The sequence below is a fragment of the Lepus europaeus genome, chromosome 18, assembly GCF_033115175.1.
Source record: "Lepus europaeus isolate LE1 chromosome 18, mLepTim1.pri, whole genome shotgun sequence".
NCBI lineage: Eukaryota > Metazoa > Chordata > Mammalia > Lagomorpha > Leporidae > Lepus > Lepus europaeus.
Window position 1 is genome coordinate 7,547,872 of NC_084844.1, and position 14,608 is coordinate 7,562,479.

The window sequence follows — 14,608 nt, forward strand, 5'->3', positions numbered from 1 at the left end:
TTGTCCCTCCATCCCTCCATCCATCTATATGCGTCCATTGACCTATCCATTTGTGTGTCTCTCAGTGTCAAATAATAAGCTCAGCACCCTCAATGCAAAGACAAAAAACATAAGCTTGCAGGTGACCAGTGGTCAGTCCATGCCCCTGGGCTGGGAAACACTCAACAGCCCATTGTTGAGGGTATGTGTTCTCTCTCTCATGTCGACCATGACCCAGATACAAACGTCAGAATCCTTCTTGGGTCCCCACTGCATGAGTGGCAGCGAAGGCCCACCAGGGACCAAGTGAGGGGGGATGTGGCGGCACCATAAACAACCTCGTCTCCGGTGTCCCCTCCATGGCCTGATTCAGAGGCGAGAGGAGCTCCTCCGTGGTCTTGGTGCAGCTGTTTCTCTCTCCTCCTGTTTCCGGTAGTGCAGCAGAGCCAGGACTCTGCCTGCCCAGTGCTCTGTTTGCTGTTGCTGCGTGGGCCATCTGAGAAGGCGAGGAGAGAGGCCCTGCGGTTGGCTGCTGGGTGGCCCCTGAGGGACATGTTGCATGATAAGGAGAGGACAGAAGGGAGTCTGGGACCCAGGTGCCCACTATCTGTAAAGTCCATCTCTAGGAACAACCCCACGGGAGGATAACAAGGGATCCAGGCGGGCCGGTTCGGAAGCGTCTTTGATCTGCCTAGAAGTTAATGCTTTTCAGTGGAGAACCGCAAAGTAGCCCCACCCGGGGCCCAGAGATAACAGACTGGTGCAATCGCGAACCCCCGGCCTCTTGATAATGCCGGGTTTTATTGAGGTCTGGTTCTCACCCAATGGGAACACATCCGGCAGGCATCAAAGGGAGCAGGCGTCACCTTGTGCAAAGAATCCTGGGCCCTCGGGGGTGTGCGTGTGTGGCTGTGTGTGCACAGGGCAGCCCGTTGGCAGTTACTCTTCTGTGGATCAGAGGCCGCCACCCCCACAGAGGGGCCTCCCAGGTGGGGAAGCCCGTTCTCTGGTTCTGACTGGCCCTGCTCCTGAACTGTCCCGGCAGGTGGCAATGCGCCATCTTCGTTGTGACAGGCACTCCTGGGTCATTTTGTCCAAGGGCAGTAGGTTGGAGAAAGGTAATGGGGAGGTGAGGCTGGAGCGTACCCTGTAGGGGCCTCAGACTCCAGGCAGATATGTGAGTCTCACCTGTCACAGTGGGAGGAACAGGATGTGGGAGACGGTGGCAGCAAAGTAGGGGGGAGCTTTGCAATGAAGTGGTTGGGGTGTGGTCCTGGGAGAAGGTTCCTCTCCCTGCTCACCCCTTGGGCCGCCTGCTGGCCTCGGGGGACCAGAGAACCACCACAGTGCAAGCATGCCATCTGCAAGCTTTTGAAGGTTTACTTATTTTTTTAAAAAAGATGTGTTTATTTGAAAGGCAAAGTTAGAGAGAGAGAGAGAGAGAGAGAGAGGTCTTCTATTTTCTGGGCTAGGCCAAAGTCAGGAGCCAGGAACTCTATCCACACAAGCACTTGGGCTATCATCTGCTACTTTCCCAGGCGCATTAGCAGGGAGCTGGATCAGAAGTGGAGCAGCTGGGACTCGAACTGGCGCTCATATAGGATGCCAGCATCGCAGAGGGGCTTCACCCGCTGCACCACAACAGCCCCTCATACATTTGCAAGAGTCAAGACAGTCTCGGGGGAGCTGTACAAGCTGGAGGTCTTCGTCAAGTGGAGATATGTTTTGACTTTGCGGGCAGGAGAGCTGGGTAGGAAGGGGCGGCAGGTGCACTGGGAATGATCAAAGCCAGCAGCAAAGTCTGATGTCCATGGCACTCCCATGCTGCCACCAGCAGTCTGGTAAAAGCCCCAGGGAGCAGGACAGGGCCCTGGCGTGCAACCTGGCTCCCTGGCATCTCTGGCGTGGCTGGCAGGCACTGCATTTTTTCTTTGTCCTGGTCGGCAGCACTCAGTGGCCTGAGGAAAGAGGAGGCAGAACCCTCCGGGAAAGGATTGGAGGCGATGGCAGATCTTTGCACCTGAGCCGCTGGCACGCACTGGGAGTCGGCCTTTTCTGTGTGCTTTATGGATAGATGTACACCTGCTCCCTGGTTCTCCCATCTGGGCCGGACAGGTGGGGCTGTGGTAGGTGGGGGAAGGGGAGCCATCTCAGCTGGGGCCTTCCAGGAGTGGGCGCACCTGACCCTCGGAATCTGCTACTCTTGCTGCCTCTGCTCCTCCTCCATTGCCCCTTGTCTCCCCACTGCGACGTCCCGGACCTACTGATTTGGGCCCCGGCATTTCAGCAGGGCAGCCTGGGAATGAACTCGGTTAGGAAGGCGCCTCCTCACGGGGAGGAAGACCCAGGACTTCTCCTCCTCCTCCTTGGCGTGTGCGTCCCTCCCTCCCTCTTTATGGCTGTTCTCTCATGAGACTCCCCCCCCCCCCCCAGTCCTTCCCCACTCAGTGGCCGGCCCGGGTTGCAAGCTCACTCTCAGAGCTGCGTTCAACATTTGTGGGAGCACAGCCCGCGTAGACCAGGGCCTCGTGGGAGGACCCTGGTTCAGCACCTGCAGGCTTCCCCCACTGCAGGAAGAATTTACTGGTGCCCTGCTCCTGCGCCGGCCTCCCTGCCGGATGGCCGGCCGTCTCTGTTGAGCGAGGTGCTGTTTATGGCACCTCGTGGGGGCTGGCTTGTGGTGTGTCTTCGCGGTGAGGCTTCGCGTGGTTATTCATGGCGAGACCGAGAGAGGTGTCCACCCTGTTCTTGTGGGAAATGAAGTGACACAGCCATCAGGAATGCGCCTGTGGCTCTCGGGATGTTTCTCGTATCTTCCCTACAGCCGGTGCGCGGGAGCTGCTGCCAGCTCCTCCGTGCAGTGCAGTTTCTGCCCTGGGCCCCCGCTGGCCCCCTGCAGCCCCCCCTGCAGCCGTTGCTAACGCCCCCGGGCTGCACCTTGGACTCACCTGGGGACCTTTAACTGTTGCCTCAGGCCCGCCCTCATAGATTTGGATTTCACTAGGCTGGGTGTGGCTCGGGCATTGGAATTTTGAAAAGCTTCCCAGGTGATTCTAAGGTGCAGCCAAGATCATGAGAGAACCACTGCTCTGGGCAGTGCCTCTCCCCTGGGGCGATTGGGCACCCTCTCCCCACCCTAGAGGCACGGGCAGGGTGTCTGAGACCGGGGTGTGCCGGCATCCAGCAGGTGGGAGCCGGGGATGTTGGTGAGCCTCCTGCAGCCCACAGGGTGGTCTCCTACCACAGCAGCACCTCCTGGAGAAACCTCGCCCGGAACACTGGTTCTCACACTGGACTGTGCCCCAGAAACCCTGGAGGTTTCGCTGAGATCCTAACTGCCAGGCCACACACTCAGAGTTTCTGGTTCAGTGAGTCTGGGGTGCCGCTCAAGAATTTATTTCTATCCAAGTTCCTGGTGAGGCTGCAGCTGTTGGCCCAGGGCTAGACTTTGAGAACTTGTGCTGCAGGAGGACTGGGAATCTGGCGTGGAGTCCACTGTGGTTCCTAGAAGACTCGAAAGCAGCCGTGACTTGTCTGAGACACAGCGTCTTCTTCTCTCACGTGACAGAAAGCCAGGGGAAGGCCGTCCCCGGCTGTGCGGCAGCTCTGGAGGTCCCAAGGTGTTCCTCATAGTCCATGATGGCTGCGGGAGCACCAGCCATCATGTTTGTATGGAACGCAGAAGGCAATAAAGGCAGCCAGATTTTTAAAAATAAATAAATAAGTAAGCTCCCTCTGTGCCAGTTTGAGTCCCGGCTGCTCTGTTTCCAGTCCAGCTTCCTGCTAATGCTCCTGAGAATGCAGTGGAAGATGGCCCAAGTGCTTGGGCCCCTGCACCCATGTGGGAGACCTGCGTGGAGTTCTCAGGTTCCTGGTTGCAGCCTGGTCCAACCCTGGCTGTGGCGGCCATCTGAGGCATGAACTAGCAGATGGAAGATTCTCTCTGCCTAACCCTCTGTCACTTTGCCTTTTGAATAAATAAATAGATCTTAAAAAAAAAAAAAAAAAGGAGTTGGTCTCCCTTTTGAGCAGTAGCTCCCGAATTCCCACAGTGCTTTGCTTGCTTCCTTGGCCAGATCTTAGTTACATCACCATATCCGGCTGCATTGGAGGCTGGGAAATGTCCTCTTTCAAACATTTTGTTTCGTTTTCTTAAATTCAGGGCTGCAATGTCAGCAGAAATCGGGGTTCTGTTAGGAAGTAGAAAGGGTGGAATAGATATTTGGGTGGGCAGGCAGCAGCTTCTGCCGTGTAGGCAAGCCTAATCCTTCCTCAGAGTTACCGTTGATTTGGTATCCACCATGCACCAGGGGCTTTTCGTGTATTATCTCATTTAATCCGAAGAGCCTTGCAAGGCAGCTAATAGTACGATTTGGATTCTGCAGTGACTGAGGCTTTCAGAGATTAAGCCGCCTGCCCCAGGGACAGCCAGCGAGTGGTGCAGTTTAACAGCCTGGTTCCAGGCTGGGCTGCCTCCTGCCTCGGTTGCTCCGGAGCCCTGCCTCTTTCCTCCTGAGCCTGCAGGCGTTGGCTGTGCCTTTTGAAGACAAATTCTGGGCCTCACTGCCCTGACCTGGTCCGTTTTGCTGTGACCTGCATCCCCTGGGACACCTTCAGGATTCCGTGGGGAATGGAAACACAACGTGCCACACAGCCTCCAGGGGGCTGAGGTCAAGGTCTCTCCCGTGCAGGTCCCTTCTGGAAGCCTTGAGGGGAGACTCTGTTCCCTTGCTTGGGCTCCCTTCCTTCCTCCCTGCTTTCATTTCATTTCTTCTCATTTTTCTTTTTTTTTTTTTAAGGATTTATTTATTTATTTGAAAGTTAGAGTTATACAGAGGGAGAAGGAGGGGCAGAAAGAGAGAGAGAGAGAGAGAGAGAGAGAGAGAGAGAGAGAGAGAGAGAGAGAGGTCTTCCATCTGCTGGTTCACTGCCCAATTGGCCACAACAGCTGGAGCTACAAGAAGCCAGGGGCTTCTTCCAGGTCTCCCATGAGGGTGCAGGGGCCCAAGGACTTGGACCATCTTCTGCTTTCCTAGGCCATAGCAGAGAACTGGATTGGAAGTGGAGCAGCCAGGACTCAAACTGGTGACCATATGGGATGCCAGCACTGCAGGCGGTGGCCTTACCTGCTATGCCACAGCGCTGGCCCCTCTTCTCATTTTTCAACTTACTTATTTGAAAGTCAGGGAAAGGGAGAGACAGACACAGAGAGAGAGCTTCCATCTGCTGGTTCATTGCCCAGCCACAATGGCCAGACCTTAGCTAGGAGCCAGGAGCTTCACCTGGTGAGTGCAGGGGCCCCAAGCACTTGAGCCATCTTCCACTGCTTTCCCAGGCTGTTAGCAGGGGGCTGGAGCAGCCAAGTCAGAAGTGGAGCAGCCAGAACACAAATCTGTACCCATATGGGTTGCCAGCATTGTAGGCAACAGCTTAAACGATGGCACGATGCCAGCTCCTCTCTTTAAAGATTATTTGCTTATTTATTTATTTCAAATGCAGAATGTCAGAGAGAAATGGAGAGACAGACAGACAGACATATCTTTCATCCGCTCCCCAAATGCCCACAACAGCCAGGGGCTAGGCGAAGCCAAAGCCAGGAAACGGGAGCTCCATCCGGGTCTCCTGCGTGGGTGCAGGAGCCCAAGCACGTGGGCCATCCTCCACTGCTTTCCCAGGTGCATTAGCAGGGAGCTGGATGGGGAGTGAAGCAGCTGGGCCTGGACCCAGCACCCGTATGGGATGGCAGTGTTGCAAGTGAGGCTTCCCCCACCGTGCGACGCCAGCCCCATGCCTTTCGCTTTCCTGGCTTCCTTGCCTTGTCACCCGGCTTCCATGATCACATCTCCCTGCGCCTCTCTCTGATAAGGACACGTGATGGCGTCGGGGGCCTCCCAGGATAAGCTCCCCATCCCCATGCGCTTCCTAACCTCAGCATGTCTCCTTCCACGGGAAGACCATCCCAGCTTGCAGCGGCCGGGGTGTGGGTCTTGGGAGGCTCCTCCCCAGCTCCCTACAGGAACCCTTGCTCTCCGCCTGCCTTTCCTGGTTCCTGTTTTTCTTCCACAGAGGGTTCCAAGTGTGGAGTGTACACTCTCGTAGGGACTTCTAAAAGAGGGGAGAGCCCTGGTTGGAGGGCTAATCTGATCAGCTCCTGGTGGCCGTAGCAACGGGCCTGAAAACACTTGAATGTGCAGGGCTTCCGGGTAGGATTCTAAGGCTAGGTACTGGCTCAGATCTCTCCGTGCCTGCTAACCCTGGTGCCTCCTATTGCCTCGCTCTAGGCTAATACAGGCGTGTCTTTAGCCAAATACAAATGCTCCTGCTAGCCAGGGGGGGGAGGGGAGGGAGTGTTAGCATCCGCTGGCGTCCTGACCTCTTTCTCCCTTCCTTGAGTTCACTCCCTTCTCTGTGCTCCTCCACCCCTGCCCACCACCGTGGCCCCCTCCCCTGGGTCTGCCCAGGCTGGGGAGCAGAGTCTGGTGGGGTGTTGCATGTTTTGCTATTTTTTTATTTATTTATTATTTATTTATTTTGCAAACGCCTCGCAACACCCGCCCCTCCGTGTTGGATGTCCCACTGCCAAGTGCATGTGGTTGCCCGGCAACAAGAAGGAAGTCGCTGTGTGATTCACCCGGCCACTGCCAATTAATTTACCGACTGTGTGGGTCTCCCAGGGGGAAAGCCTTTCTCCAGCCTCCCTCTGAGACAGCGCCGAGGGCCGGGCCGCTGCCCCGGAGGCACAGGGAACCCAGAGCAAGCTGAGCGGGACTTCTCGTCCGTTTGGGGCGTTTTCGGGTCCAGCGTTTCCGGGGGCCTGGGCGACACCTGGCAGAGGCTCCCGGTTTCCTTCTTGGCCACCAATCAGAGCACTGCCCAGAGCGCCTCGCGCCTCTGTCTGTACCTTGGCTGCTGTTTTTGGCTTTATTTATTTATTTATTTGTAGGTGACTCAAAAACACAGACTCTCCTTGCCCAGTTCCCCTGCAGAGAAATATGCCTTCCAGCATCTTCTCCCTGCGCCCTGAGCCCCACCCTCCCTGGTGGGCGATCCGCGCCCTGCCCTCTGGGTAGCTGCATCACCTCTGCCAGGGGTTCTACCGAGGACCACGACGAGGAGCGCTCCCGTGGCCCTGGGCCTTACTGGGCCCCTCAAGGCCCCTGGTGTCCAGATGCCCCCGGAATCCGTAGGAGTCCCATCCCGACCCTGCTGCCCTGGGGCCTCGGGTGCCTGCACAGACCCTGGGTCGGGGTTGTCCCTCTGCTGCATCCCATGAGGACGGGGTTCCCCTGCCTGGTTCATTTCCTTATCCCCAGCACCCGACCAGTGTGGCGCATGTAACGCGTGGGTTTGCCCGTGTCCGGGTTCTTCCTCGTGGGGTGACGGTGACTGCTGGAATCAGAGACCCAGAGAGCAGCTGCTTGTATGTCCCAGACTCCCTCTCCCTCTCCCTCTCCCTCTCCCTCTCTCTTTCTCTGTGTGAATAGGCCCCTTCCTCTGTCCATTTTAAAATAGTGCCTGGGATGTGAGTTCAAGTCCTGGCTTCGCTCCTCATCCCAGCTCCCTCCTAAGGTGCATCCTGGGAGGCAGGGGGTGACGGCTCAAGTGGTTGGGTCCCTCCCACCCACAAGGGGGACACAGCTTGAGTTCCTAGCTCCTGGCTTCAGCCAGGCTCAACCCTCGGCTGTGTTGTGGGCATCTCCTCTCTGCCTCCTCGACCCCCACCTCTCTCTCTGTCTCTGACTTTCAAATAAGTTGATTTTCCTAAAATGGGGAAATCTGAAGGCATTTGTGGTGCTAAATACATGTGCTTTTCAGAAATGGGAGGCTAGGAGCGGTGAGGGGGGCAGGAACTGGGAGCCAGGAACGCACGGTGAGCCCAGGTGCATCCAGGTTGGTTTGCTGCCGGTGTTAGGGCGGAGACAGGTGTCTCCCAGTGTCCTGTCCCCCTCCCCCCGAGGAACCACTGCCCTCTCTGGGTGAGCTGTGACTAGTTGTTGACTAGCTGTGACTAGTTGAAAGCAGAGAGAGGGTCCAGCTCTAAAGTGGACATTAGGCTGGGGAACCAGACTCCCATCATCCTATACTGAGAACACTGGCACTGTCTGTGCCTCGGTTTTCCTGCCTGTAAAATGGGTGACCTAATACCCCCCCTGCTCCCTGCCCCGTATCCCACAGACATGAATGGCCTGCTAAGAAACAGACGTTTCCAGGTCCTCTGGGCTGGCTGGATAAGGTGCGAGTTTGGAAAATGAGTCCCGGGTATCGTGGTGGGATTTGTGCAGGTGGATTCCCCGTGGTGAGGAGCTCCTTGAGAAATGCCAGGATTCCTTTTCTTCCTGAACTAAACTGCGTAGTCTTTGTTCTGGTCCATTGTGACATTAGAACGGTAGGCCCCATGACCGTAAGGGATGCTCTGAACGCATGTTGAGAGAGTGGAAGCCGAGATCTAACTTCAATGCTGTTTTACACCCACAGGTTCAGGCCTGGGAAGACAGATGGAGCGAGAGCTGCTCTTTCTCGCCATGCTTCATGACCCCAGCCCACGCCCCAGACCCCACAGAGGACTCGGCTGAGAGCCAGCACCCTGGGCTCCATCAGGAGTTCCTGCTTTGGAGAATAAAGGAGATGCGGGGTGGAGAGCAGAGCCCCTCGGGCGAAGGACTCGTCTGTGCAGGGAGAAGACGCCTTGGCCAGACCCTGGGCTCCATTCTTGGACGTTCCGTGTTTCGCCGAGACGCTGTCCCCACCCCAGCAGGCGGCCGAAGGCCTTCCTGCCACACCCTGGCCAGGGCCACGGTGCTCTTGGACTCGGCGTTTCTCCTTGTTTGCTCCACGCTCTTCCAGCCGGATGCTGAGTGAATAGTTAACTACATGTAGGTCAAATGGGATCTCCGTTTTCGTTCCTGCTCCTCTGGAGAGGCCAGCGTGTGTGCGTTGTGGGGGCCGTGGGGTCGGATCCCGTCTCGTTTATTTGGGGTCTTTCCCCCCGGCCAGGTTCCAGAGTGATGCAGGGGTCAGCGTGGGAGTTCTTCCGGCTCTCAGATGTTCCGGGCCCCGGCAAAGGCCGCAGCAGGGGAGCCTGTTGCCCTCCATGCATGGCTTTGTCTTTGGGTCACACGCAGGTGTCCATGTGTGTGACAAAAACAGACACTGTCCTTCATCCTGTCACCTGTGACCCAAGACCTGCAGCCGGCTGTGCAGACCCCTGCTCACCTGGTGGCAGCTGGGGTCCTTGCCAGATCCCGGTCTTCGTGCCAGGGCAGCCAGCCACCAGGACTGGGGTGTTTTTGAAGGGCCCCTTCCCCCGGGTGTGCAGTTGCCAACAGCTCGAGTCTCCGCTGTTCCTTTCGCTCTGTAGCACAGTGGCTTAACTGTCCAACACGGGGCAACCCCGTCCCCAGTGCAGCCTTGGAGCCGTTGGTGCTTCCTGGTTCCCAAAGCAAATGGGTGCCTTGTTTTGGGGAAAGGATTGGAAGTTTCCCCGGCTGTGTGTTTGGGGTCCTTCCTGGCAGCTCAGACTCAGCACAGAACAGTGCAGCTGTCAGTGCTGTTGGAGGGGAAAGATGGCTGCTTAACCCTGGCACACAGTCACAGCCGTGGCATTTCGTGGGCTCCCTCGGGTGCCGAGGAACAGAGAGCCGCTCACGCCACTGGCCAATTGCAGTGCTGGCTGATGGCAGAGCCGTGGTGGAAGGCAGACAGGAAACACTCCCGGTGGACGCCCAGCACGGGCCTTGTCAAGAGGCCCAAAGGCGTTCAGCACAGCCAGCAGCTGTCGACGGTGCCCAGGGCGAGCAGGGACAGTAATGTCCTGGTCATCTGGACCCTCTGTTCAGCACGGGGGTTCACTGTTGTGATGAGCTGAGAGTGACCCTCGCCCAGTTTGCCTAGGATAAGGGGTGAGTGTTAAAGTGCGGACAGCCCTATGCAAACCGTTGGCTGCCCCACTGGGTGACTCCCTGGCACCTGCTGCTGTGCCCATTTTGCCTGCTGTCACCGAGTGCTGCTCTTGGTTGGCTTGGCCGGTCACCATTCAGGGCTATTATCTGGCCACGCCATTGGCCACTGGGTTGCCTATAGATGGGTGCCATTGGATCAGACCCCAGTCCTGATGAGATGATGACATGGCCATGAGATGGTCGGGGTGGGTGATGTTGAGTGATGGTCTAGGTGTGAAGGACCAACAGAGACCGTGTCCTTCCGAAGGGTGTTGTGGGGAGTGGGCGGGCCAGATGTTGGGGGATTCCCTTCTCAGTCTACCTAGACGGGAGAAATTAACCTTTCTCATTAAAAACAAAACTGTTCATTAAGAAACAGCTGCTGCGAACAGTGGGCAAGGTGTGCATTGTATACAGTAAGGGACCAGGAAGAAGGTTGCACATCTTCGGTAGACAGCGAGCTAATATTTCTGAGATGGTCTTATCTGGCGAGCAAAGCAGTTCCCTAGAGAACTTCCCGATATGCCTTTGAACTCTCAAATTCTTTAAAATCCCAAGGGCTTGTAAGTCGGAGCTAAGTATGTACTTTCTGTCTACGGTCTCCTGAGAACCGTTGAGGTGAGCTCAGAGGGTGTTGAGTGGGACCTCCCCGCCTCTCCTCACCTTTGCCGACATTGGCTTTAGCCGGGGAAAGGGAGCTTGGGGGTGGTGGGTGCAGGGTGAGGGTAGGGGAGAGAGCAAGCGAGTTGTGCCAGCCCAAGTCTTTGGTGTTTGTGACAAGGAGAGCAGCTTGATGGCCAAGGGCAGACTCTTTTGCCATTCGGAAAAAGCCAGGTTTCCAGGACAGCGCTGTCCCCTGAGGCCGCCTGCCAGTCAGGGCATCCGTCTCCCATATTTTTCTCCGGAGCACGAATCCCCAGTCACCTTGCGTGGTGTGCCCACGGGAGGTGGTTATGGGCTAGGGTAGCGACAAGCATGCAGACATCCAGAGGCTGCTCCCTTGTTAGTTACTCCTGGGATACCCGTGCACCCAGGGTGGGCCCCTGTGCTCGCCCTTACGTTACAGCCTGTGGTACTGTGGTGGGGGGTGCCAGCCCAGCTCCTGGGGTGTCAGTTTTCATTTTTGAAAGATGAGCACATTTCCAATGTCCCCTGCATGTCTGTCCCACGCTCATTCTCTGATTCCATAGGGAGTTCTGCTGTCGTACCAAAAACAACAAGCTCCACCACCCCCCCTTTATCTTCTCATCCACGTAGAATCCCAGAGGCTGTGGTGGGCATGGGCACCACCCTCCAACCTTGCCCTTTTCTAACATGTGGTGGGGTGGCCCAGCCCTGGGTGGGAGCCCTTCTACCGAGTGGGGAAGAGCTGCGAGAGGAGGCGCCATGACGCTCGACCCGACCCGGAAGCAGCAAGAACAGTAAGAGCGGTTCCTGGGCTGCCGAGGGGGCCACCGAATGTCCATTTCCTAGTGAGATGTTGAGCTAAATGCGTTGTGTCCTCTCGCCAGCATCTGACCGCCTCCTCTTTCTGGGTCCAGGTAGCGTGCTTGGACACTGGGAAAAAGCTCACAACAAGGAGACAGTGTTTGACTCAAAGTCCCTCATCTTAGTTCCTTCCATGAATGCCCGGGGGTGGGCCACACCATCCCTGCAGCTTCCTCCGGCTCGGGCGTCCACGGTGCCTTCACATTTGGTGCGTGAGCCACGGGCTTGCTAGGAGCTCAGGTCCGGTTGCTTTCTGTTCCGCATTCCCCAGGTACACCATAAAGTTACTCCAGCCCCGTGAACGGACTCATCCTGCCTTAGTTCTTTATGAACATGACTTTATTTCAGATCAGCTCTGCTTCCTCCCACCCCCCAGACTTTATTCAACTTCCCTAGAAGATTTTTCCATGTCCTTGAAGAAATTTGACCCATAGGAAAACGTTTGTCCTCCCTCCCGGCTCTGGACGACCCCTGTGTGGGAAGCTGTGAGAGCCGTGGTAGCAGACGTGGGAGGTTTTCATGACCAAGCAGGACTCAGGGGTGACCTGGAAATGGTGGCTGACCTTGGGTGAGCCCTCCCATTCCGGGCCGGTAGTGGGGAAGGGAGGTGTGAGCAGAGCCCCGAGCTGGTAGGAGATGGCAGCTCTGGAGACCCGCGTGCCCGTCCTGCCTGGACTTCCCCTTCCAGCTCCGAGATCATGTGCACGTCGCTCGGGCCTTCTCGGGAGCCTCCGTTTTCTCAACAGCAGAACAGGACAAGGAAGGGACATCGGCCGGGCCTGACCGGCCTGTTGGTTTCCGTCTGTGTGGCAGGTTCTCAGCTGGCCCGGCTGGTGCCTGACCGTCCCCTGGCAAGGAGCTCCATCCCCCTGGGCCTTTAGCTGCGCAAGGCAGCGACACGGCGGCCCGAGAAGTCCATTACCAGGGAGTACTTCAAAGCTGTTTGCCCTTGTCAGTTGCACTGAACTTGAGTTTGTCGAGGGAGAACGCAAATAGACACACTGGCTGATGACAGGGGCAGGGAAAGGGGCACTGCTGTTTACCCCGGGGGTAAATGAGAGGGAAGAGGAAAAAAAAGAGACGAAACCCTGCCTGCCGTTTTGACCAATAAATAAAAACTGGGAGCTCGGCGTGGCTCAAACCCTAGGGGATTTATTAGTTTGCTTAGAGAAAGGCAAATACGAAGTCTTAAGCTGACCCGTCCTGGGACCTGCCTCTTGGCTTTTGTATGCCGTCCGGCGCCGATCACCGGGTGCTCCGGGTTATCGAGTCCTGTTGAAAGGTTTTGAAAAAAAAAGAAAAATTTGTTTCCTGTCTCCTTCTTTGCTTCCTCCTTCGCCGGCCTCTTCCCCTCGCCTCCTGCCTTTTCTTGTATCTCAGGACTGGGTTTTGGAGAGCTGAGGAGAGCAGGAGCCTGCTCAGAAAACTGCCTGTGCTCAGGGCCCTTGCTGGCCTGGGAACCTCTGGGGCGGCTCAAGGTCAGGGCGGGGCGGGGAGCCAGAGCAGGTGGTCCTCATGGGCCCCCTCCATCCTGAACCCTAGGCACCAGGCTATGGAGCAAAGGCCTGGTCCCTCATTAAACACGTCGTGGGTGTAGTTACAAGCATTGGAAAAGAACAGGTGACAGCTGTTTCCGAGTTGTAGCCTTCCCATCCTCAGTGACTGTTCCTACCTGCCTGACAGCTGGTTGCTGCCTGACGCACTGACAGGTGGGTCTGGGAGCCCACAGAGCAAAATACCGAACTGAAGGGGCTGGTCGGTCACCCTGGAAGTCAACTTGGTAGGCCAGGGGCTTCACCTCTCACTTCCAGCATCCCCAGCACGACCTGGGATAGCCCCGAAGCTACAGTGTTCTTGGGTGCCCGGGTCTAATGGGTGGGTGCTTGCCGGTCACCCCCTGGTGGGGTGTCATTGAGCACCCCGCTGCAGTTCCTTTTCCAGGTCCGCCCTTGGAGGGTGCACCTTACCAGAGTGACGGGGACCTGCGCCCACTGTGCATGCCAGCCAGGAGCTGGGAATGTCCTGGCACTGTTTAAGAAAGTTCCACTCCTGTTCCAGTAATGATTTCTGTTTGAGATCACCAGGCTTCCTAATCCTTTGGTGATTCTTCATGGAGGAGACGGTTTTTTGAAGAGCAAATGTTGGACACATAGGCTGCTGAAATCCTATGTGTGCTCATGTCAAGTGCTTCTTTGTCTAGGAAGTCTTCCTGGACTTCTTCCCTCTCAATGATGTGTGACCGCCCTGTCACATAATCTTTCTAAGCATCTCCCATTGGGTAGATACTCAGAGAATGCCGGCCCTTCCTCCTTGAGCATACGTGTTAGTATCTCATTTAGTATGCTTGTCCTGAACTTGGGGGCACCCTTGCCTCCAGCACATCTCTTTTCCTGTCTCTGTCTCCCTGTCTCTTCTCTAAGATCAGAATCAAAGTCATTCCTTAGTCCTGGAAATGTATCCTTGCCGTGCCCAATCATGTTTGGGTCACGTGGCAGGCCCTGTGATGGGCATTTCATGAATTCCCTCATTTAATCGTCAGAAAACAGGGACTTAAATGCATCCATTGCTTTGACCAAGTCTTTTATGTGAGAGTCGGAGTTCAAAGCCAGGGTCATTGACAATGTCAAGTTCAGAACTCGTAAACGTGTGTGTGGTGGCTTTTACATGGCGGATGGACAAGAAAGATGTGGAGTTGACTTTCCCTGTTTACAACCTGTTACTGTGTGTACCACCAACTTGTCTGTTTTCTGTTTGCCCATGACTAATCAATAAAGTGTTCTCTGAACAGCCAAGAATGTGTTGTTTCATTGGTGGGTTTCCCAGCAGAAGCTCCTCTTGAAAGAGAATGTGTCTGTGTCTGGTTTCGGCCAGTTGTTTTTGAGCCAGCTTCGTATCCAAAGTAGAAAACATAGATGGCAGAGTCTTAGGTCCAAATTTCTACCAAGTTTCACTGTGTCTAATAGAAATACAGGAAGGCAAAACAAACCATATCTGAGATTGTACCTGCTCTCTAGATCTTATTTACAGCCTGGTTAGACAAGACCCGCCCATGTAAAACCATCAGTCACACTTGCCGAATGCACTCGGCTGTTCCTGGAGACTCGGGCTGGAGCGTTCACCTGCTCTTGACCCTGATGGGAACTTTCCCAGCAAGTCATAGGCACGGGGCCTGGATGCTGTGGGGGCAGATCCTTTGCCGCAGG

At 56.0% G+C, this 14,608-nt stretch overlaps 1 long non-coding RNA gene across 1 annotated transcript in view; it reads left to right on the forward strand.

The window, feature by feature from the left end:
- LOC133777265 (uncharacterized) overlaps positions 1–14,189 on the forward strand; it is a 169,196-nt gene extending 155,007 nt beyond the window's left edge. The window contains exon 3 of the long non-coding RNA XR_009868509.1: positions 8,455–14,189. This is a non-coding gene — a long non-coding RNA (uncharacterized LOC133777265). The remainder of the gene's footprint in view (positions 1–8,454) is intronic.
- The last annotated feature ends 419 nt before the right edge of the window (positions 14,190–14,608 follow it).